Source organism: Cnephaeus nilssonii (genome assembly GCF_951640355.1).
Source record: "Cnephaeus nilssonii genome assembly, chromosome: X".
Classification (NCBI taxonomy): Eukaryota; Metazoa; Chordata; class Mammalia; order Chiroptera; family Vespertilionidae; genus Cnephaeus; species Cnephaeus nilssonii.
In genome coordinates this window covers 83174940-83200934 of record NC_137071.1, presented here as the reverse complement: position 1 = coordinate 83200934, position 25995 = coordinate 83174940, and the positions used below count along the sequence as shown (strand labels likewise).

The window sequence follows — 25995 nt, the reverse complement described above, 5'->3', positions numbered from 1 at the left end:
CTGTCCTGGCTCATAAAAGGTACTCAATAAATATTTCTTGAATAAATGAATGAATACATTTACATCTGTACTCAATGACTTTAAAAAATTCAATCATTCTTTTTTAGCATATCATCTTCCAAATGCAATACAAATGATGAGTATATCACCTATAAGGGCAACAATAGCATACCAGGTTTGGTTGGCCTGACTTTGAGATGAGGTTCTAGCTGACAACATACATTTCCATTCCCACCTTTCCTGATGAAAGAGGTCAATAAGAGGAAAATTTATGTGTAAGTCCTTTGGAGATATGGCCTGGGAACTCTGGAATTATTGGAGATGGAGAGGATGGTATGACCCCCAAATGTGCTACAGAAACTAGATGTGACCTCTATGCAGAAATACTATATAAGCAGAAACTGAAAGGACACTCTTTTTAGCAAGAGTTTCACTGACAGTCTGAGCATAAGCAACATTGTTTCAAGTTTGAAACTCGCTGCACACTGATTCATTTGCCTGTCACCATGGCCATTGTTGCTTGTCTCATTTTCGGTTCTTATAAGTGTATTTCTAATAGCACATGATCTCACTCCTCTAGGGGAAATAATGAACAACATAGACTGATGAACAAGAACAGACCCAGAAACAAGGGGGCATGGATCAGACTGTCGGGCCTCGGGGGGAGGGTAGGGAAAGGTGGGGGTAAAAGGGGAGATCAACCAAAGGACTTGTGTGCAGGCATATGAGCCTAACCGGCGGTTAAGGACAACAGGGGGGTGGGGGCATGTGTGGGGAGGGGTGTGGGATGGGAATGGGGGGATGAGGAAAAATATGTGATACCTTAATCAAAAAAGAAATTTAAAAAAAAGTTTAAGAGACAGTGAAATACAGAGTTGGAAAAGATGCAGTCCTCTAATTTCTGTGTGAAATTTTGAGCATTTTTGTTTTTAAGAATACTGAGAGTTAGTACTCTAGGTAAGCATCTCCATTAATAAATATGCTCACAGGCAGAAAATATCAATAAGGAGGTGGGAGCAGGACGTGATTATGTGCACAAGCATCAGTAAGAAAGATAAAATTTTTCAGAAAACTCTATGGAAAATATTGAATATGTCTTGCATCAATAAGTAGGAATAACTTTCAAGAAAAGTAAAATCTTAATGTTAATTTATTCTCCCTTATGTCAACAGAAACTTGAAGGCTGGGAAAATTCAGATTCCATTTTCAGAATTATATCAGATTATTATTAGGAATCCTGGGCTGGTGGACATCAATACCATGAACAGTGAGAAGAGATAGAAATGCACTCTCAGAGATCATTGCTGGCTTTAGAGAACATGCAGGCAACTGTGACAAATCTGAAACTGAAAGTCCCTACAGTTTGTCTTAATATCCTTCCTCAGGTATAAAGTTACTGGATGATCAAAAGGGAAAAAGCAGTCAATTTTTTTTTTGAGAGCTCACTCATGATGTTGATTGTTATTTAATCTCTGGGAAGACCAGAATAAGATAGTGTTTGGAAAGTGATAGTTAAGCGTTTTTCCTCAGACACTGAAATTCTAAAATGACTGGCCTTTTTCTAGAAAAAAGAGAGAGAGACCAAGTGATGGTGTAAGAAACAGCAATAGATGTGACAAGACTCCTTGGGGTATTTGGTACATCCCTACAACTCTGAACCTATGCATGCTATTCAAGAAAGTAAGAAAGGCTATAAAAACTAGGACATACCCAAACAGAATGTATTTTGAGGCAATACAGTGCAGGATCCTGGTACAGAAATCTCTGAAGCCTGGATTGGAAGAGTGGCAAGTAACAGAAGGTAATTTTCACCAAGTTTGCTGAAATGCTTGGATGAATTTCAACAGGCTTTTAGAAATACAGAATACAACAAAGCACACTGGTTATATTTCTTGAGTTATAAAAAGGCAGGCAAGAATGCTGCCATCTTATATCATTAGAACATTTGGTCCAAAAGTCATAAATATAAGGGAAACTCTAGAAAGTACAAGCCCATCAGTAAAAAAGGCACTCAGCCCCAGCAGAGGGAGCCACAAGCTGTGAATTGCTGATAGCCCCAGACAGGGTACTCAGGGCCAGTCAGAAACAGCATCTGACACTGTCCTGCACTAGAGATTGGGAGTCATAGCAGATCTACCTAATACATAGACACAAACCCAAACAGACAACCAAAACAGGGAGACAAAAAACAACCCCCAAATGAAAAAACAAGAGAATGCTCCAGAAGAAGAGCAAAATGAAATGGAGATAAGAAATTTATTGGATATAGAGTTCAGAATAATGATGGCAAGGATACTCAACAGCATGAGAAAAGATATAGTAATTATGAAAAAAGACCAGTCAGAAATAAAGAATGACATAGCACTAATAAAGTGCACAGTGGAAGGAATACACAGAAGATTATGGGAAGCTGAGGATCAGATGAGTGAATTAAAAGACAGGGTAGAAACAATCACTCAATCAGAGAAAAGAAAAAAAAATTAAAAAAACAGGGGGACAGCTTAAGGGAGCGGTGGGACAACATGAAATGTAACAATATTTGCATAATTGGAGTGCCAGAAGGAGAAGAAAGTGAGCAAGGGATAGAGAACATATTTGAAGAATTAATGGCAGAAAACTTCCCTAACTGGGTAAAGGGAAAAGTCACACAAGTTCAGGAGGCACAGAGAGTCCCAAGCAAGAAGAACCCAAACAGGCCCACATCCAGACATAGCATAATTAAAATGCCAAAAATTAAAGACAAAGAGAGAATCTTAAAGCAGCAAGAGAAAAGCACTTTGTTACCTACAAAGAAGCTCCAATAAAACTGTCAGCTGTTTCCTCATCAGAAACTCTACAGGCCAGAGGGAATGGCATGAAATTTTCAAGGTAATGAAAAGGAAGGATCTGAAACCAAGATGACTATATCCAGCAAGACTATCATTCAAAATAGATGGTGAAATAAAGAGCTTCTCAGACAAAAAAAAAAAAAGCTAAAGGAGTTTATCACCACTAAACCAGCACTGCAAGAAATGTTAAAGGGACTGTAGTAATGTGTAGAAGAAACAGTGAAAAAGAGAAACGTATGCATAAAGAAGTAAAATGGCAATAAATAAGTACCTATCAATAATAACATCTATATATATAAAAGCCTAAGTGGCCGAATGACCAAACGACTGGTTGACTGGTCGCTATGACACTCACTGACAACCAGGGGGCAGATGCTCAACACAGGAACTGCCTCCTTGTGGTCAGTGCGCTCCCACAGTGGGAGTACCGCTCAGCTGACCGATGGGCCTCTCACGATCAAGACTGACTGGGCGTGAGCCCGTGGCAGGTGTAGTGTGGCCAGGATGAATGGGAGCGGCAGGCAGGAGTGGCAGGCAGCATTGGACTGCTGGTTTCAGCCCAATTCTGGCAGGCCACACCAAGGGCCACTCCTCTAGTTAAATATAAATGGATAAAATGCTTTAATCAAAAGACATAGCGTACATGAATGGATACAAAAACATGACCCAATTGTATATTGTCAATAAGATACCCACATCAGAAAAAAAGACTCACATAGGATGAGAGTCAAACGATAGAAAAAATTTTCCAATCAAATGGAAACAGAAAAAGAGCTGAGGTAGCAATATTCATATCTGACAAAATAGATTTCAAAATGAAGGCCATCATAAAAGTCAACAAAGGTCACTTCATAATATTAAAGGGATGGACCCAACAAGAGGATATAACCCTAATAAATATATATGTACCCAATATAGAAGCACCTAAATAAACAACAACAGCAAAAAACTTCTAGAGGACTTTAAGGGAGAGATAGACATAAATATAATCATAGTAGGGTACTTTAACTCCCTCTTGACTTTGTTGGATAGATACTCCAGACAAAAAATTAACGAGGAAACAGTGACTCTAAATGTCATACTGGATCAGATGAATTTAATTGATATTTATAGAACATTTCACCCCAAAGCTGCAGAATATACATTCTTCTCAAGTGCACATGGATCATTCACAAAGATAGACCACATGTTAGGATACAAACCAAGTCTCTACAAGTTCAAGAAGATTGAAATCATGTCAAGCATCTTCTTAGATCACAATGGAATGAAATTAAAAATCAACTACAGTAAAAACATTCACAAACATTCAAACACATGGAGGCTAAATAGCATGGTATTAAACAATGAATGGGCTATCAATGAGATCAAGAAATAAATAAAAAATTTCCTGCAAACAAATGAAAATGAACACATAACCCAAAATCTCTGGGACACAGCAAAATCAGTCTGGAGAGTGTTCATAGCATTACAGGACTACCTAAATTAAAAAGAAAGGAAAAGAAAGAAAGATTAATAATAACCTATTTAACCCTACAACTTCAAGAATTAGAAAGAAAACAAGAAAAGCCCAGATTGAATAGAAGGAAGGAAATAATAAATATTAGAGCAGAAATAAATGACACAGAGACAAAAAAAAACAAAACAAAAAAAAACAAAAACAATATAAAAGATCAATGAAACCAAGGGCTGCTTCTTTGAAAAGATAAACAAGCTTGATGAGCCATTAGCCAGACTTATCATGCAACAAAGAGAGAGAACCCAAATAAATAAAATCAGAAATGAAAGCAGAGAAATAACAACTGACACCACAGAAATAAAAAGGATTGTAAGAAAACACTATGAATTACTATAAGCCAACAAGCTGGACAACGTGGATGAAATGAAAAAATTCCTAGGAAAATACAATCTCACAAAACTGAATCAGAAAACCTGTATAGGGCAATAACAATTGATGAAGCAGAAGCAGTAATAAAAAACCTCCCAGCAAACAAAAGCCTTGGTCTGGATGACTTCAGAGGGGAGTTTTATCAAACATTCAAAGAATTAACACCTCTCCTCCTCAAACTATTTAAAAAAATCCAAGAGGAAGGAACATTTCCAACTTCTTTTTATGAGGTCACTATCCTAATTCCAAAATCAGATGAAGACACTACAAAGAAATAGAATTACAAGCAAATATCACTGATGAACATAGATGCTAAAATCCCCAACAAAATATTAGCCAATCCAATCTAGCAATATATTAAAAATACTAGAGGTGGGTTCCCTCAGCCTGGCCTGTGGGTATCAGGCTGAAACTGGCTCTTCGACATCTCCCAAGGGGTCCTGGATTGCGAGAGGGTGGTTCTCGGGTGACGCACCCCAGAATCGGGCTCCCTCCTCTCTGGTTCCGGGTTGTGTCACCCGAGAACCACAGCTGCCAAGTCACTGCAGCTCAGCGGCTCCTGCGTAGCAAAAGAAACCATCAACAAAATGAAAAGGAAGTCCACTGCATGGGAGAACATATTTGCCAATGATACATCTGATAAAGGGTTAATATCCAAAATATATAAGGAACTCATACAACTTAACAAAAGGAAGACAAACAATCCAATTAAAAAATGGACAAAGAATCTAAATAAACACTTCTGCTACAGATTAAAAGACTTAAAAGTCCTATCAAGCCCCTTGAACTCTTGATACAAGAGTTTTTTTAAAAACTATTTATTTTTTAAAAATATTTAAAAAATATTCATGACACATCTGGAAATTTTGAGCAATAATGGCCTTTTGATGATATTAAATAATTATTGCTCATTAATTTTTAAGATTGATATTATGTATATAATAGTTCTTATATTTTTAGATATACATACTGAAATATTTGTAGATGAAATATTATGTTGTGTGGAGTTTATTTCAAAGTAATATGGGAGGGAGAAGTGGATGGAGGTGTGCATGAAACAAGACAGTCCATAAATTGATACATTTTGGAGATGGATTATGAATACATGGGTCTTATTATATGGTTCTATCTACTTTTATAATCTTTGAAAGTCTCCATAACAAAAGCTTAATCATATTTTTAAAATTGTAAAAAGAAAAACATAGAGGTCCTTTTTTGAAACTGACAATGAAATCCCTATTAGACCTTAGATCATAAAGTTCTCCAAGACTTAGTGGTCACTGCTAACCTTGAAAGTGATTACTTCCAGAACAGGACTCTTGGACTGTTAAGTGGAAACACTCACCACTTTGATATAATTGTAGGGAAGAAGTTCATTTTCTGACAAAAGGTTATACTTTCTCAGGATCCTGTAACAAAACCAGAGGAGTATAGGGGAATTGCTCCCTTTCCATCTCCACCCCCCCCCCACCCCCCTGCCCAAGCAATGTGGGAACTAGAGTATGGAGGAATCCTGACAGGGGCAGACACACCTACACTCAGGAAACAGTGCTGGAGCAGAGATTCAATCCCCACAGGAAATGCTGAACAATCTTCTAGATATTCCTAGAAACATTTGAAGTCTCTGAGGAAGGCCTCATACACTGACTCTAAGATCAGTGAAAGTCAGCCCAGCTCTGAAGTAATGTTAACTTGCTTCTGTTAAAAGATTTATTCTTTTCCCTAAGGGACTCTTGGGCCTAAAAGTAGGCCTTTTCAAGGAACCACAAAAGAGAGTAGCAGAGTGATTCCAGATGAGCAGAAGTTGTTTTTGGATATGTGAGTCCAATTTTATCCTTGGCATTTATTTGTATAATTTTATGTACATTGAGTAAAGAGTAAATCTAACATTAACTTTTATTGAGTCTACCTTATGTGCCAGGCACTGAACCATGCATATTACTGACATTATAGATGTAAAATGCATTATCTCAATTGGGTTAATACAAATATTTGGTAAAGTAACTTAACCTCTTTACCAAATCTATGCCATCTTTCTTTAGTTTTTGTTTTAAGAAACCATGAATGCAATCAACAAAACAAGAAGAAACTCAAGTTCTGTGAGACTATCTGGAAATTATAAATAATAGTAACCACTAAAGTAGCATTAATAACAATATATATTGCATAAATTATCTTATTAAATACTTTTTAAATTAAAGATATGTGTCAGCAGTTCTCAAAGTGTGGTTCAAGGACCCTGAGGGTCTCTGAGACTCTTCAAGAATTTGCTAGGTTTCCCTTTTTCACTATTTGTTTTTAAAACTTCATTTCCTTTATAAACTTCAACCCAAACAACATATCACAACAGGTTGCATGCATTTACAGGTATGAGAATCCAATTGTCTTTCATTAAAGCTAAACATTAAAGAGATTTTCATTGAAACTGACAATGAAATCCCTATTAGACCTTAGATCATAAAGTTCTCCACGACTTAGTGGTCACTGCTGTATAACAGTGCCTATTTTCTTTCTGATATATTTTTGGAAAATATAGTTAGTTTTCATAAAATATACCATTTATGTTAACATTGAATGGGCTTATTACTGTTATTTAAAATGAAATGATTTATAAATATTTCTTGGTTTTCCTTTCTAATACAATAAATATCAATAGATATAAGCCACATAAACAAAAACTTTTTGGGGCCTTCAATTACTTTGAAAAGTATAAAGTGTTCCTGAAACCAAGGAGTTTGAGAACTGCTATTCTATGTTAATGGCTGAAGTTATTTAAGCCCTAGACAGTTAAGTTCAATAAGTGTATTACGTCTTTCTCAGTTTTAAATTTGTCAACCAGTAGAAATTCAAGTAATGTTATAATGTAAACAAGGTCAATAATAGCAACAAAATAGTTTATGTGCATTATCTCATTTATTCTCATAAAAATTCTGAAAGGCACATGCTATTTGAAGTTAACTTCAGAGAGTAAGTTTAGCAAGTATAATGAAGCAATCTTTGATACATTTAAAACCTTTTATTTGGCCAAGGAGAAATAGTGAAAATAAACTATCATAAAAAATAGCAGGTACAAATAACAACAACTGCAATAATAGTATATATGACTGAGTACTTCCTATTTGTTACACATTAAGACAATTATTTTAGAATATTATCTACTTTTATATATTATCTTATTCAATCCAGACAAAAAAGATATAAAGAATTATTAACTAGAATAGCTTAATCTTCCTGAAATTAACTTCAATAGATTGATATAATCTTTAGAATTTTAGAAATAACAAAAATAATTATATTCTGCTGTTTTTTAACCAATAAACAGTCAAATATTTTGCATGCATTATCTCATCAAAAATCCTGGTAAGCAATTATTATTTATTAAGGTTATTTAAACTCAGAAAAAAATACCTTCAATAAACATCTAGAGCAGGGGTCCTCAAACTTTTTAAACACGGGGCCAGTTCACTGTCCCTCAGACCGTTGGAGGGCCAGGCTATAGTTTAAAAAAAACTATGAACAAATTCCTATGCATACTGCACATATCTTATTTTGATGTAAAAAAACAAAATGGCAAAAACACCCGCATGTGGCCTGCGGGCCGTAGTTTGAGGACGCCTGATCTAGAGTATTAGCATTTTATTAAATCCAGTAACATAGCTATAGTCAAATTTTTATTATCAATATCATGTGTTACTATCTACTATGAGGACTACTGCTACTACTACTATTACTACTATCATTCACTGAGTGCTTACTAACTCTGGAACTTTATCAGTATTAAATACTTTGCATGCATCATCTCATCACATGCTCATTAAAGGCATAAAATAACTCAGTGAGGTTATTTTACTTCAAATAAGGCAAGATCACAGATGTTCATGTTATTTCTTAAATCCTTAAATTCAAGCAACACAGATCAGTTCTCTTCAAACTCTCAGATAATAATATCATATGCCAATGATTCTTAGATACTCATTTCTTTCAGATTTTAACATCTTCAAAAGTGCAATGCATATTACAACTGATAGTCTTACAATCACTCTTGGCCAGACAGCAGTGGTTATACCGTTGACATTGTCAGTGCGTGTATGAACCTGGTCTGAATAAATGTGTCTTGAGACAACTTCTGGCAAGATGCCCAAATTACCAGAAGCAACATTTGCAAAATGGGTAACAGCAGCACATAATCAGCAGGTAAAACAACTCAGTGTGAATAAAAAATTGTAAGAGGCAAAGGAAGGGGATGTTCTGAAGAAGCATCCTCAACAGCATCAAATGCCACAGAAGGGTTTCCTCTGTCTTTGAAAATGATGAGGTTACTGGTGATTATAGAGAGAACAATTACAGTGGAGTAGTGAAGAAAGGATACACACTGCCAAGAGATGAATAATAAATGATAATATGAAAGAGGAGAGAGAGATGATAGAATAAATTTCCTGGAACTGATTGACCAACATCAAGATGAAAACACCTATTAAGGAAATTATTACTAAATGGCAGGGCTATCTCAGAGATATTTATTTTCATAAAGACTTTTTTCAAGGACACCTAGGAGGCCCACACACTCTCAAGCTGACAGGAGTGGTTTCTTGCTTCATGGAGAAATAAGTGAATCCCTTAAACATGGAGTGAAGAGCAGAAGATGAAGGGACTATTTTCAGAGAAGAACACAGAAGATAAACACAAGCAACATTGCTGCTCAGTTTTTGGATAATAAAGTATTACTGACAGTTAGGGGGAAAAGGATCTTGCTTTGGCAAATAAATCAGTATGGTATTAGTACAGTGAAAATTTTAAGTAATTCAGTCAGATTCAGAGTCAACTTTGAACTTCAAGGTTTTTTTTGTTGTTGTTTATTTGTTTGTTTTAGTTTTGGGAATAGTGTAACCTCGTAGAAATTGCATTTCTTTAATATGGCCTTTTCGCCTTTCTTTTCTTTGATTCAAACTGGCCTCATCCAGCACTCTGGCTCACCTACCTCCTTCTTCCATGCATGACCACTCCCTTAATTGTTAAGCCCTCAGGACAATGAAGTTCTGATCCGCATCAATTAATCTTAGGAACAAAGCCTCAGGTCTGTTAACTGAAGAGACAGAATTTCAGTCAAACTAGAGATAATATCGAGGCTTTCAGCTGTGTTTCAGCTCCAGGCCCAGAAAAGCAGCAAAACCAGACAAAGCAATGTCATGGCTGACATCAGGACTAGATGCATTGATCAACTACCCCCTACCCTAGCACTGACCAATCAGTAGAGACCATGACCCTGACCAGGATCCATAACTCCCTTAGTTATCATAATTAAAGATTTTTTCCTATATAACCCATACCCTGGAAACCATCAGGGAGTCAGATCTTTGAGCCTTTACTCACCTCTCTCTGGATGTGGGCCACTTCCTGAAAATAAACCCTTACTTTCTTTGCTACAAGCTCCTATTCATGTCTTATTGGGCTTTGATGAGTGCAGGTAAATGGACCCCTTTAGTTTGGCAACAGTAGTAAGAACATAGGCTTCCTTTGTAATAAAAGCTTAATATGCTAAGTGTCCAGTCAACCAGTCAGCCGTTCAACCAAAGTGTAATATGCTAATGATATGCTAAGGCTGCTCAACAGCTCGCTATGACGTGCACTGACCACTAGGGGCCAGATGATCTGACTGGTAGGTTAGCTTGCTGCTGAGGTCCAGTGATTGGGACTGAGCGAGAAGGGCCAGACACGCCCTGGAGGCCTCCTGTGTCCCTCCCTAGCCCCAATCATGCACCAGTGAGGTCCCTTGGCCTGGCCTGCGCCCTCTCGAAGTCCAGGACCCCTCGGGGAATGTTGGAGAGCCGGTTTCGGCCCGATCCCACAGGCCAGGCCGAGGGACCCCACTGGTTCATGCATTCCTGCACCAGGCCTCTAGTGTATAAATAAAAGATAATAATTGCAAAAGGTAGTGAGTGGTAAGAGAAGATGTTAAATGAATTTGCAGGAAATTGAACTAAAAGAGAAAGCTTGTAAACAGAAAAGCTTGAGAAGACAGTCAATGAGCTAAGAGGAATGCCCAGGTTTTGTAAGATATACTTGGAAAAGAATTTGTGGAGAAGTGGGTGGGAGAGGTCCTAGTATTCAACTACAATATAGCTGAGAGCACGAGGAAGTGAAATCTGAGGTAGCATTGAAATAAGACCACAACTAGTTCTGAAAAGTAGCAGAATATGTCACCCCCAAATATGCCTTTTTGGGGTAAAGATTATTTTGAGTTGATTATTTTGAGAAATGGCAAACACAGGAGTAGCTTTGAAAACAGAGCAGAAGTTACTATTTTGTAAAGGAAATTTGCATTTCTAAAGGAAATCTCCATTGGTAAATGTCTCCCTCTTGGTACCAGGAAGAGAAGGATTACTCTAAATCCCAAGATAAAGTTCTCCACCCACTTAAATCTGCATAATAAATCCTACCCTTGTTTACTGTGTTTTTCTTAGTAACCTTCCATAATTAAAGGCCCCATACCTAACATCTTTCTTTGTCTTCAGCTGAAGGTAGTATTTAAGGTGGTGGCTTGCGCCATCTGGTGGATTTACTCAGTTTTTCTGGCTATCGACCATGTATACCTAAAGCTTACATGTTATTAAAATTATGTTTGTATTTCTCTTGTTAATCTGTCTTTCATTACAGAGGGTCTAAAGCCAAGAACTCAGAAGGGTGAAAGCCAGTAGAGTGGAAGAGTTTAAAGATACAGGAAAAAAAGGTTATAGATGATAGCTGAAGTTTTACCTTTTGGAATATTGATTTTATGCTGGTCAGGACCTTTGACCCTCCCCCCTTTCCTTGCTAAAAAAGTCAGAGGAAAAGGCAGGCTCCCAACAAGAAATCTTAACATAGTCACCTTAACCTAATTTGAATTAAGTGTGGATAGGAAGGTGTCAAGCAGGGGCCAGGTAATTAGATCACACCTTTTGTCCCATTGAAGCACTAATTTACATCCTACCATGTACATTCTGCTCTTCCTCTCCTGTCAACTGCCTATTTCCTTTGAAATCTCATTACTGCCCTTCACCTTTATCCAAATGACATATATATCCAATTTATGTCACATTGGATATATATGTCATTTGGATAAAGGAGAAGGGCAATAATGGGATTTTTACCTCACAGTGCTTGGAATTTTCATGCTTATGTGAATTCAACTTGCCCATGTATTAAAATTTGATTTTTTCTGTAAATCTGTCCCTGTTAATTTGATTATTAGCCCAGCTAGAAAAACTTAGTAGATGGGAAGAAAAATATTTTTGTAGCTTCCCCATGGATATAGATCCCTGAGGAGGCAAAGTCAGAAACAGCTGGAAGAATTACACTAAGACTAAAAAATAGGTGTTATTAAAAAATGGCTGTTACTTTCTATTAGAGGAGATGGTAGTATGAATGGGTGGCAGAAATGATCAGGGCCTATACAAAAAGATGAAAGAAGGACAAACAGAATGAAGAAGTGTTAGGTGGTAAAAAAGCAGAATTATTAACTGGATGAACAAAATGATTTAAATGGGTATTTGTTTATTTCAAGAAGCAAGGAGGTGACCTAACCGGTTTGGCTCAGTGGATAGAGCATCTGCCTGCAGACTGAAGGGTCCCAGGTTCAATTCTGGTCAAGGGCATGTGCCTTGGTTGCCGGCACATCCCCAGCGGGGGGTGTGCAGGAGGCAGCTGATCGATGTTTCTCTCTCATCGATGTTTCTAACTCTCTATCCCTCTCCCTTCCTCTCTGTAAAAAATCAATAAAATGTATTTTTTTAAAAGAAGCAATGAGAAATAAGGAGAGTGAATGCAGATAGTTGAATGTAGATAGTGAGCTTTTCTTAAAAATAAAATCAGTCAGTTTGATGAGGAAAATAAGACATTTGGGGGGATGGACTAGCAGCTGGACTCTGTACCTAGTTAATAAATATCCCTAATGCACATTCCTGTTAGCCTATAGTCTAGTCACTGCCCCTTCCTTAATTATCTGGTCTTGCAAGACCTTTTTACCTAAATACTCACATTTTACAGAGGTCATAAACCATGAACAATACACAACCCCCAGAGGGGGTTATCAGTACTGGCGCAGGCCTTTAGGTATGATCTCACGTCCCCCATCCCAACACACAGGGCTTTTTGCAAAGCCTGTGAAAGGTCTGGCAGTCTGATCCTTATTTAGGGGACAAAGAAACCAAAAGGTATAAAGAGAAAGCTTCCTCCATATTGGTTTGCTCAGGATTTGGAAACAGGCTCCCCTGAGTCATGGTACTAGTACATCTGGAAATAAATTGTGTGTTTTTTCCTGTATCACTGGCTACTCCTGTGTATTTTTCGGTTGCCTGGTAAATTCTGTAACATAAAAATGGTTTTCTGACCAAGAAACATGCAGTCAAAGTTGCCCCCTTGAGGCACCGCTGTGCCTGTGAGAGCAGGCGAGTGAGCCCACTCGACCGAGCCCCTGATGCTGGGAAGGCGTGCCTCCAGTGATTTACTGGGTCCCAGTCCTCATCGGGCCCGGGCAACCAGGGCCCTTGCTAGTACTTCAGTGGACTCCAAGGTGGACAGGAAAGCCCTTTCTGGAACCAGATATCTGACTGGTGAGTTTTCTCCCGGGGGACCACTTCGAGTTCAGGCCTGCCTTTAGGGGCAGAAAAAGTAGCTGATCACTACTTAGGCAAATTATTTGCCTCAGTTCAGGGACTTTCTGTGGGTGGAAGTCAAAACTCGGACTGACTGGTATGTGAATGTGAGAGCCTGCGTGAAGCGAAAGCTATCTTGTGTTGTCCTGTGTCTCTGTTAACTGGAAGAGATTACATGGTTTAACTGAAAACATGGGAAGTAGTTCCTCTAAACCTGTTGCATTAGAATGTATGCTAAAGAATTTTAAGAAGGGCCCAGACTGCTGCCTGCAATGCAGATGTCTCGCTGCAAAATCAGGGGCCCCCAACTTATGGCCCAGCAAGGGAAATAGAGTCTCCCAAAATAATTCATTGGGAAGAATGCTGAGATTTTGGAGAGAGGCAGTGCCCCAAACCAGGAACAGAAAACATTGCTCTTGGTGTGAACTTTTAGTATGTTGTGTGCACCTGTATGAGAGTGTTTGTTGATATTTTATGTCTCTTTGTTGATTAATTTGTTTAAAGATGGGGCAAGTCCAACTTTAGAGGAATCCCTGTTGTGTGTGATGAGGCTGAACACATGACAGAGATTGCAGGACGTCCCACAGCTGCCAAGAATCCTTATTCTTGGGGATTAATCTTGCTCTTTCTGTCAGGGTATTAGCCCATCAGAAACTCTTAGCTAGTGATATTCCTGTCTGTATGTCTGTGATGCAATTTTGGCTAACTTTTAGGGACTTTAATTTGCTCTTCCCTGATTTATGATTTTGCTGTGCTGGGTTAAAATTTTAAGATTCCAAGGTTAATTTAAAAGTGTAAAATTTGTGAAGGTTGCAACCCAGGAAAGTTTAAAACAAAGGCCAGCTAACTCCAAGACTGCTTGTGATTAACAAACCATTATCTTCCCCACCTGAGGCAAAGCGGGAGGGGAAAGGGAAAAAAAGGGAGCAGTTTTACTCAGACAAGCAGCTTTTGGTTCCAAAAGTGGCAGAATGGGAGGCGGTACTTGCCAAACTCAGCAGGGCAGAGAAATTTGCAAAGCCCTGCCCAGTATCACATCCATTAAACATCTGGTTGGCAGTGTCTGTATTAACGGGGACAGGGACCGGGACAGGGACCTGTCCCCGGGTGGTCCGCGCCTTCCTGTGACATCACAAACCTGCACAAGCCAGCTGAGGCGGAACTAAGGCTGACCTTGGGGGCACTGCAGCAGAGAATGGGCAGGTGATAGGCATGTCCTCCCAGCATTTTCTCTGTGCTATTCAAAGTATATCATATCTGTGACTTTACTGGGATGTAGAAATTTAATGGCCAAGTTGAGAATAATTCTGTGGTCTAGACCAAATCTTTAATGTTAAAACTAGTTTAAGTTTTGATAATCTTTAAATTGGGTATATTTGACAGCTTTTCTGAATGTATTATTTCAAGAATTTAACTGAGAGACAGCTTTGTGACATCTCAAGGGCCCTGAGGTGATGCAAAGATTTATTCTCTCTCCCTAAAAAGAAATATTTTTAAACTAAATTAGACCAATACAATATACTTGAAATTACATAAGGAAGTAAGCTATGCAGGCTGGGTTGGGTAAAAGATTAATGCTTTAGGTAATAATTGACTTTAAAATCTCGAAGTTGTTAAGATATAGTAAATAGATGTAACTAAAATAAAGAATTTATGATAAATCTTTTCAGTAATAATTATAAATATGTTAATAATGAAAGTCCAGTCACTGAAGAGGAGACTGTGCTCTCTATTGGAGGAAGGGGCCAGTCCTCTTTCTCCCTGTAAAGGCAGAGAAGCCTAAAAGAGAACAAGGGCAATGAGACCCTTGTCCAGCCTTCCCCTCCCTATGCAACCCAGGGACGATCTGAGGGAACAGTCAAGATGGTGATTTACAATCCCAGCCTCCCCCTCAGGAGGAGAGCTATCTTGATAAGGCTCCAACCGCCATGAGGCCACTGCGCCACCAGAAACCAGCTTTTCTAGGCTGTGAAAGGAGTTGGAGCAGTAAAAAAGAGTTAAAACCTCTGCTGGAAGACCCACTGATTAGCTAGACTAAAAGAAGGGGGGATGATTTGAAAGTCGGGTATGGCTATCTGGGAAAGGGAGCACCTGGCTGGCCCTGGTGTGCTTCCAGAAGATGTAAGATTTCCAAACCCTGGAGCCCCAGTGGGACTCAGAACCTAAATAAAGCCTTCAAAATCCAGCAAGGCAAAGAAGAAGGGCCTTCCAAATTTACCAAGACTAAAAGATAAAATGAGAAAGTACTCTGGGCCGGACCCTGTTGGGCCAGAAATATTATAAATTACCCTGAGGACCTGTTGGGCCAAGAAATATTATAAATTACATTTTGTCACCAATAGTTGGCCTGACATCTCAAGAAAACTTCAAAGCTAGAGAACCAGAAGGATAGAAATGCAGAAGAGCTGTTAAAAGAGCCTCAGAAAATCTATGTGCTTAAAATAAGAAAGGCAAAAAAACAAAACAAAACAGAAAACTAACATAATGTTCACAATTTTAAAACAAGTGGCCTAGGGAAGGGCTGAAACAGAAGCCACAGCAGTAACCTTAGATGTTATCTCTAAGGAAGAATGCAGCAGTTTAAATCCAAGTGGCTAGAAGCCTGGGAACAGGCTGCTGGGCCTGCTCCCTCCTCCCTCCCCCTGCCTTTTCTCCAGCCTCATATGCCTATAAATATCTAAATATTTGAAAATAACATAAAAAAACTGAAACATTAACTTCTAGACAAGTTTTAATTCACCTGCTCTTAGCTTTTATTACAGAAGGTCTCTTGTATTTTGTTGAAGGTATATTTTCTTGAAAGTAAGAGTGTATTTAAAGTGTGTTCATACATGTTAATCTAAGAAATGCTGGCTGTTTACTTTTTGGTAATCATTGAAAAATTAAGGTTTCTAAGAATGAAGAATTCTAATACATTTGAAAGAAAAAAAGAAAGAAAAGGTCTATACAAGTTGCTAATGGTATGACAGAAAGAATATTAGAATAGAAATACTGAATGGAAGGACTGAAGCATGATTATGCATTTTGAAGGAAAAAGAAGGTGGTTTCTAAAGGTGATTATTTCTGGAAGTTATAAGAATGTTTCTGAAAGTTGTAAGAATATCTGTGGAAGTTATAAGAAATTTATAAAAAGAAATGTTAAAAGGAAATTGATTAAATGATACAGGCCAATAAGCCGGGACAAGCAGAACAGGGAAACTGAAATATTAAAACAGCAGTCTGCAACCATCTAGAAAGCTCTATCTTCCCTAAACCAAGGATACTTAAGCGTCAATGATTTGTATTTTGCCTCCCTAAACAGAGGCTAAATAGCTTATGCCAAAGTACTCAGGGAGACTGATGGGAGAAATCCAATTAGTGTCATTTGCTGTCCACACCCAAGGACAAATGAAGTTAGAAAATAAACCTTATTTTGGTTAGTTTTTTTTTCTAGTAAAATAATTATGTTATACTAATCATGTATTTAATAAATAAAAAAGACCATCTTTTAATAATAGGAACTGAAGTTTGCTAGCCTATGTTCCTGTTCCTGTCTAATACACTTTAATATTTAATCTTTTGGTAAAATCAAGTTTGACAATCCTTCAAGGGTTTGAATTAAAAAAAAAAAAACTTTCTCTTGATCTAGAATTGGCTTTAGATCATCCCAATAGGCTCTGAAATGCCTCAAATGTTTGTTTACTCTCTCATGAAGGAAAGTTTTATACTGAAGGTACATAAGGACCTTTGTCAAATACAGTTATAACTAATGGTTATTAGTTATAATATTACTAGAGGCCCGGTGCACAAAATTCGTGCATGGAGGGGGTGTGTCCCTCAGCCCAGCCTGCACCCTCTCCAATCTGGGACATCCCTCTCACAATCCAGGACTGCTGGCTCCCAACCGCTCGCCTGCCTGCCTTTCTGATTGCCCCTAACAGCTTCTGCCTGCCAACCTGATCACCCCCTAACCACTCCCCTGCCAGCCTGATTGATGCCTAACTGCTCCCCTGCCAGCCTGTTTGCCCCCAACTTCCCTTCTCTGATGGCCTGGTCAACCCTAACTGCCCTCCCCTGCAGGCCTGGTCCCTCTCAACTGCCCTCCCTTGCAGGCCTGGTGCCTCCCATCTGCCCTCCCCTGCTGACCATCTTGTGGTGGCCATCTTGTGTCCACATGGGGGCAGGATCTTTGACCACATGGGGGCAGCCATCTTGTGTGTTGGAGTGATGGTCAATCTGCATATTACTCTTTTATTAGATAGGATAGAGGCCTGGTACACGTGTGGGAGCCAGCTGGTTTGCCCTGAAGGGTGTCCCAGATCAGGGTGAGGGTTCCCTTGGGGCATGGGGTGGCCTGAGCGAGGGGCCTGTGGTGGTTTGCAGGCCAGCCACGCCCCCTAGCGACCCAAGCGGAGGCCCTGGTATCTGGAATTTATTTACCTTCTACAATTGAAACTTTGTAGCCTGGAGCAGTGCCAAGCCTCCTGCTCGCTCTGTAGCCGGCAGCCATTTCTTTTGGGGTTTGTGTGCCTTCTATAATTGAAACTTTTTAGCCTTAAGCGGAGGCCTGGGCCGGCCAGGGTTTGCGGAAAGCTTGGCTTCCTCTGTTGCCGAGGAAACCCAAGCCTCCCTCCCGCTCTCTGTGGCTGTAACCATCTTAGTTGGGTTTATTTGCATATTTGCTCCTGATTGGCTTGTGGGCGTGGCTTGTGGGTGTAGCGGAGTTAGGGTCAATTTGCATATTACTCTTTTATTAGCTAGGATAGAATGTTGGGTTTTACAGAAAGGACAACATCCCATGTAATCTGCATCATAATGAAATCCATAACTGTGTCATTTTAAATTTCTTCTTGTCATTTGGAGACAGTTACTGTTTTGTTATAATGCATTTGGAAAAATATTACTTCTTCTGAAGAGTCCATGGAAAGGACTGGCAAGGAAAATCAGAAGATCTTAAAGCAAGTTAGTGTATTTTTCTCCCTATATTATCCCTCCGAAATTTGGCAATTGTTAATGAGTGGAATCATGGCAATGCATTTCTTTGCATAAATTCAATAAGACCGTTCCAATGGTGGTTTTATTGACCAAAAACTTTGACTGGAGTGTCATGTTTTAAAGAGTCCTGTCTGGACTCTGAAGACTTGAAGCCAATAAGAGTGCCATGGATAAAGCCTGGTATCTTGCTTGGTAGCCCTGAAAATGAATGGTGCTGGAGCATCAGGCCCATACCCTGCCATCGCTGGCGGTTGGTCAGAGTGGAAGGGGAGCAACGAGGGCGCCTCTGCTTCCCTGCGGAACCCCCATGCACTCTAGGCCACAACGAGTAAGAGGGCTGCTGAGATGGGCTTTGAAGCTTAGGGCACAGGCCCGGGTGGAGCCGCTGCAGGTGAGGAATTCACCCAACTCAGCAGATACTGTAGGCAGGCCTGACGGCAGCTGGATGGCTTGGCTTCCCTGCCCTATGGGGCACATTGAGACTCAATCATGAAATTCCAGCAAAGGTGGTCAGTTACAATTCTTGTTGTGTTTATGTAAACAATCAGGCCAAATTGAATGCAATAGATAAATTAATTTGGCTCTTTAATAAACATAAGGGTGATTTTAAGGAGAAAAATTCTATTTCAATAGTAGTTATTAGAACTGAAATATTTTCTTTCCCTTCAACCAGACCATTTGTTGTAACTCTTGCTATTCTAATTGCTCAGTAATACTACATTTTATAATACAGTTTGTCTCCACCAGGTCACAAGCCCACCTCCTTCCATGCCCAGGCCTCAACCTCCCTCTGACAGAGCAAGGATCTCTTGGCTCTGAAAGAAAACTTCATCCCTCTTCAGCATGGAATAGCCAGAGGAGCCCACTGACGCCAATTTTCCCTGAAAGGATTCAGAGCCAGGATCCTTGATGGGATGTGTTAGGCAGTTAGACAGACATGAGCAGAGCAAGGATGATGGGCCAACTGGAGAAGAGATAGATGGGACCCTGAGACATGTTTCTCATCACTCCAACTGCTCTGAAGCCAGAAATGAAGAAACCTGTATAAACTCCCTCTCCCTTCCTCTAAGAAAGCCAACAGGTTTTAGAACAGTTAATAGAATCAGTAAGCCCTGAAGCCTCAGATGATACTCCAGACCAAATCTCTGGACTGCCATTACAATCCCTTGGGTAATGAAAATGAATAAGACTCGAGCTGCTGAACACACTACTCCCTAGCTTTGAGTCTTCTATTGAATCCCCAAGGCTGAAAATTAGCTTGAGGATCAAGGGAGGGTCAGGAGGATGATGAGGAAAATAAGACATTTTTGGGGGATGGGACTAGCAGCTGGACTCTGTACCTAGTTAATAAATATCCCTAATGCACATTCCTGTTAGCCTATAGTCTAGTCACTGCCCCTTCCTTAATTATCTGGTCTTGCAAGACCTATTTACCTAAATACTCACATTTTACAGAGGTCATAAACCATGAACAATACACAACCCCCAGATGGGATTACAGTACTAGACCCAGGCCAGGCCTTTAGGTGTGGTCTCACGTTCCCCATCCCAACACACAGGGCTTTTTGCAAAGCCTGTGAAAGGTCTGGCAGTCTGATCCTTATTTAGGGGACAAAGAAACCAAAGGTATAAGAGAAAGCTTCCTCCATATTGGTTTACTCAGGATTTGGAAACAGGCTACCCTGATTCACGGTACTAGTACATCTGGAAATAAATGTTTTTTTCCTATATCTCCGGCTACTCCTGTGTATTTTTCACCTGGTAAATTCTGTAACAAGTTAAACACTCTTACATGGTATTGAGAAAATATTTAGGAGAGAAAGAATATATGCATCCCTATGTTCATTACAGCATTATTTACAATAAGTAAGCTATGAAAGCAACCCAAGTGAACACCAATAAATGAGTAGATAAAAAAGCCATGGGACATATTTACAATGGAATATTACTTGGCCATAAAAAAAGAATAAAATCTTATTTGTGATAGCATGGATGGACCTAGATGGTATTATGCTAAGGGAAATAAGTCAGTCAGAAAAAGACAAATACCATATGATTTCATGTATATGTGGAATATGAAGAACAAAATAAATGAACAAAAAATACATATAGACTTGTAGATACAGAGCACAGACTAATGGTTGCCAGAAGAAAGGGGGGTTGTGGGATTGTGGGGCTGGGTGAAAAAATGAAAGGATTAAGAAGTACAAATTGGTGGCTGCAAAATAGTCATAGGGATGTAAAGTACAGCATAGGGAATATAGTCAATAACTATGTATGATGCCAGGTGGGAAACTTGAAATATCAGGGGAATCACTTTGTAAAGTATATTATGGTCTAACTACTGTGCTTCACACCTTAAACTAATCTAAAATAATATTAAATGTCAACTGTAATTGAAAAACAAAATAAAAGACTTGTTATCATGCTATAAACAACTATAAAACTGGACAGAATATATGAAGGTATTCTTTTCAGGCATTTGGCAACAATTGATGTAGAATTGTGCTTTTTAAAATAAGGGAAACACATGAGATAAGTCCTATATTCACCCTCCCCCTTTCTATTAGAGGTAATTTCTTGACTATTGCACAAGGTTGTGAAGCCAAGCAGGGATTAACTAAAGAGGCAGAGAATGGAGTTCATTCCTGAGAAAGAACCAGGAACTTTCTAGGCAAGGAATAATAGAAGAAGGAACTATGCAGAGAGACGGAGAAGTATTTGTGTGCATACCCTCCGTATCGCCCATGTACGAGTGAGACTCTATTAGGCCTCGTGGAAAGTGGCAGCCATGAGAACATGAAAACAACAAAGATGTTAGTGGAAACAAAGTCCTAGAAGTCTGAGTCTGGTGCAGCCAAAATTAAGAGACCCAATTAGCACATCACTATAGCTTGAGGATTCAATTGAAACAAAAGGAAGACCATGCTTAGCAATAAGTATCATGACTTTTAAAAAATGCACCATTATAAACTCTAGAGTCAAACCTCAGCCCTGGCCTGTGTGGCTCAGGTGGTCGGAGTGTTGTCCCATACATGGAAAGGTCATGGGTTTGATTCCTGGTCAAGGCACATACCCAGGTTGCAGATTCAATCCCAGAATGTGAGGCCACCAATAGATTTTCTCTTTCGCATGGATGTTTCTCTCTCTCTCTCTCTCTCTCTCTCTCTCTCTCTCTCTCTCTCCTCTTCTCTATAAAAATCAATAAACACATCCTTGGGTGAAAATTAAAAATAAATAAATAAAATAAAATAAAACCTTGGTAGGATCAAAAAGAACAACATACTAGCCCACAATTCAAAGAAAACAACACATTTAAGACCCTTTGCAATGTCCTTCCGGAGGAAGCCATGGCGGTGGGGGCCACATCCCTTGCATGGATTTCATGCATCGGGCCTATAGTCTACAATGCTTTGCATAAAATAAAAAATAGATATGTTAAGAAATAGGAAATTATTTTAATCACAAAATATATGTCAATGAAAACAGACTTCCTATATCAGGTAAGGTTGGAATTTTTAGATAAAGAATTTGCAGCAACTATTATAAAGATGTTCAAAGACTTAAAGGCAAAATGTGGTCCTAATTTGTGAAGAGAAGCTGACTTTTGGCAGAGAAATGTAAATTTTTAAAAAAAGAATGGAAAAGTATTTTTGAATTACAAGGTAAAATATATAAATGAAAAATAAACTTGACAAATTTAACAGATGTTTGGAGATGGCAGAAGAAAGGTACCATAAACCTGAAGGCATTCATAAAAATTATTCATTAGAACAAAAAGAAAAAGATATAATAAAGTTTCAGTGACCAATGGGATAATATAAAGCACCCTAACGCACATGTAATTAAAGTCTCAAAATAAGAAGAGAATAAATAGTGGGGAAGAAATAGTGATAAAAAAATTTTTCCAAATTTGGTAAAAGTATTAACCTACAATTCATGCAGCTCAACAAATACTTAGCAGAATAAAACCAAAGAAAACAAGTCATAAGTATATCACAATAAAATTATTAATAAACAATATGAATACTAAATATAAAAGGCAAGAGAAAAATGACATATTTTTATAGAGAGTATTAATATACAAATGTTCAAGGATTTCACATCAGAGACCATGGCAGACAGAAGACAATAAAGCTGTCTTTATAAAGAACAAAGTAAAAAAAAATGAACAAAGTAAAAACAAAACAAACTTATACCTGTCAACCCAGAATGTTATGTTCAGTGAACATAACCTTCAAAATGAGGGGAAAATTAAGACATTTTCAGATAAACTAAAGCTGAGAGATTTGTTGCCAATAGACCTTTGCTAAAAGAAATGCTAAAAGAAGGTCTTTAGACTAATGGAAATGATACCACTTGGAAATTCAGATCTACTGAAGGAAAGAGAAGCCCTTGAAATGGTAAAAATGTAAGTAAATATAAAAGGCTACTTTTTGTTTTATCCTAATTTCTTTTTTAAAATATATCTTAATATATTTTAATAAATGAGCTACAAAAGCATATGGTAATCACTAGATCAACTAAAAATAATTAAGTATATATATAATTAAAATTTAATAAAGGAACTGAAATGCAATGCCAAAAATATTTTAAAAAAAATTTTTATTGCTTTCAGAGATGAAGAGAGAGAGAGAGAGATAGAAACAGCAGTGGTGAGAGAGAATAATTGATCAGTTGCCTCCTGCATGCCCTTCACCAAAGATTGAACCTGCAACCTGGGCATGTGCCCTGACTAGGAATCAAACTGTGACCTCCTGGTTCATAGGTTAATGCTCAACCACTGAGCCATGCTGGGTAGGCAATGCCAAAAATATTTTATAAAAAAATAGAAGGCAAGGAAAGGTGAAGAGAAAGAAAATAAAACAAATAGAAAACAAAGACCAAGATGTCGGACATAAATGCAATCATATCAATAATTACATAAAATGTAATTGGACCAAATACTCCAGTTAGAAGGCATCAATTTTTAGATTAGGATAAAAAAAGTAAACTATCACCATCTAAAAGAGATGAACTTTTAATATGAAGACACATATAATTTGAAAAAGAAATTTCACAGTAACTATAAGAAAACTGGTATGGCCATGTTAATATTGGACAAAGTATACTTCAAGAGAAGAAATATGACCAGAAAGAAGGGGGTCATTCAAAATAATAAAAGGATAAGTTCAACAGTAAGGCACAATAATCTTAAATATATATATTTTTCTAATAACACAGCTTCAAAATACATGAAGCAAAATTTAACAGAACTAAAAGAAGTAATTGACAAGTTCGCAATCATAATTGGTAATTTTAACATTCCTCTCTCAGTAACTATTAGAAAAAAGTCAAGATATAGAAAATATAAACAACGGTATCAACTAACTTGGTGCAATTAACATATACAGGGAGGGAGGGAGGGAGGGAGGGAGGGAGGGAGGGAGGAAAAGAGAAAGAACAAATATTTTAAAATATTGAATATGCATAATCTTTACATGTAAGAAATGTAATAAATTCCATACTGGATCAATGCAAAGAGACCCATAAACAGACACATCATAGTCAAAACAAGAAGATAATTTTGAAAGCAAAAAGAGAAAAATGACTCATCATCTACAATGGAACCACAATAAGATAAGCAACTGACTTATCCTTAAAAACAATGAAGATCTCTCCCCTTACCTCCTCCCTTCCCTACCTTCCCTCTGAGGTTTGAGCATCTGATCGATGCTTCTCTATCTCTGGATCTGTTTTTGTTCATCAGTTTATGTTGATCATTATAATCCACAAATGAGTGAGATCATGTGATATTTATCTTTCTCTGACTGACTTATTTCGCTTAGCATAATGCTCTCCAGCTCCATCCATGATGTTGTAAATGGTAGGAGTTCCTTCCTTTTTACAATCAATAAAGGGGGAAAAAAAGAAAAAAGTGAATACTATATATAAAACAAAAACAAAACAATGGAGAGTGGAAGTTAATGAGAAAACATTCAAAATGGCTAAAGAAAAAAATGTCAATGAAGCAACTCATATTAAGTAAATTTATATTTCAAAAAATGAAAACATAATAATGACATTCCCAGCAAGAATTTTTTTTCAGAAGGCCCATGTTACATATTTCAGGTTTGTAGAAAGCATGCCTCTATGATTCATCTTCATAGAAAAGAAACAGCATATGGTCAGGCAATTACTGAATTTCCCCAGAACAAACAGGATGTGGTGGGTAGGGAGAGGGTATGAGAGCTGTACCCATGGCTGGTAGCACATGTTCCAGGAAGATTCCCCTAGACAAAGGAAGGTGGAAGCAATTTGAAAAGGCCCCAGTCCATTTTTTTTAAATAACCCAATAGGAGACAGCAAGACCTAGGTTATGTTTGGGATAGGCTGTAAACTCCACAGTACTCAGCCAGTGAGGAACTGGAGGAGGGACCCTTGTGCAATAGGATAAATAGTGCCTTGCCAGTCAATTCTGGTGTGCCTCTGACCATAGACACCTGTTCTCAAGACCATTATATTAAGTCTCATTTTCACTATATTTCCTGTCTCCAGGTCCATCCTTTGAATTTGGACGGGTGAGCATTTTCTCACAATTTGGGGGCATGTCCAGGACTTCTGTGCACTGTCTAGAGAACCAGTTGAAGGCTAAGCGAGTCCCACCCGATTTAGGGTGACCCTTTGCCTGGGCCCCATCTCTTTTTGGGGGTCATAGATAAGCCTGAGACTGTTGTAGTTTTTTTTGTTGTTTGTTTGTTTTGTTTTTGTTTTTTTTTGGAAATTGGCAAAATCGACACAAGGGACCAAAGGAAGGCACTGCAGAGACAACTAGGTGACCTCTTGCGAGTGAGCCAAGGTAGGAAATTGGGCTAAAAAGTCCCACCTTGGTGGTTGGGTATTCTCAGAGGTCAAATGTGTGTGACTGAGACGTGTTTTAGACATGCAGGGAGTACGGAGTTCTGATCTGTGGTTCTGTTCTCCTAGGAGGGAAGCAGCCAGGGATGAACTAAGGGAATCTCAGGATGTGCAAGAGATCTCCAGGACGGGAGTTTGAGCACATAAAAATAGTCACAAAGCACCTGCTGAGGATGGGAAACAGAAATTCTAGGCCTTGGGAAACTAAGGAAAGCAGAGTCAAGGAGGGTCCATTAGATATTCCACTGATAGCCCACTGGGGAGAATGCTGAGGTTCTGGGGGGATAATCCCCAAACCAGGGACAAAGAGAAACAAAAACTGATTAAATATTGTTTTATATGGCCTAAAGACCCAATTAGTAATCCCTCTGTCCTATGGCTCACGTTTGGCTGGGATTCAGACTGGGTGTGCCAAATTTCTGTTATTTATGTGATTGAGAAGACCTCGTCTACACACAAGGAGAAAGGTTATGCTCTCCGCTGGTGAAGGGGACAGGACGGCATGTTTCCCCTTAAAGAAAAAGGGGAGGACCCCAAGGAAAAACCCTTGGAGCCTTGTTGAGTCTGCCTCCTCCCTATAATCCTCAGACTAGGGACTGGGAGGAGCAGAGGACAACCAAAGAACCAGGAGAGACAGGGACTGAGGATTGCGCGGGAGCTCAACTCACCACTTTTTGCCCAGATCTGAGAAAAGAGAACGATGTAAGAAAGACCTGAAGAACTTCTCAATCCCACCTAAGCAACCAATGTTTCCTTTCAAGGAGATTCCCATAGGACCATG

General features: G+C 38.7%; 1 protein-coding gene across 1 annotated transcript in view; it reads right to left on the bottom strand.

The window, feature by feature from the left end:
- HTR2C (5-hydroxytryptamine receptor 2C) overlaps positions 1-25995 on the bottom strand; it is a gene marked incomplete at both ends in the record, with an annotated part of 203092 nt that overhangs the window by 1196 nt on the left and 175901 nt on the right. The window lies entirely within an intron of this gene.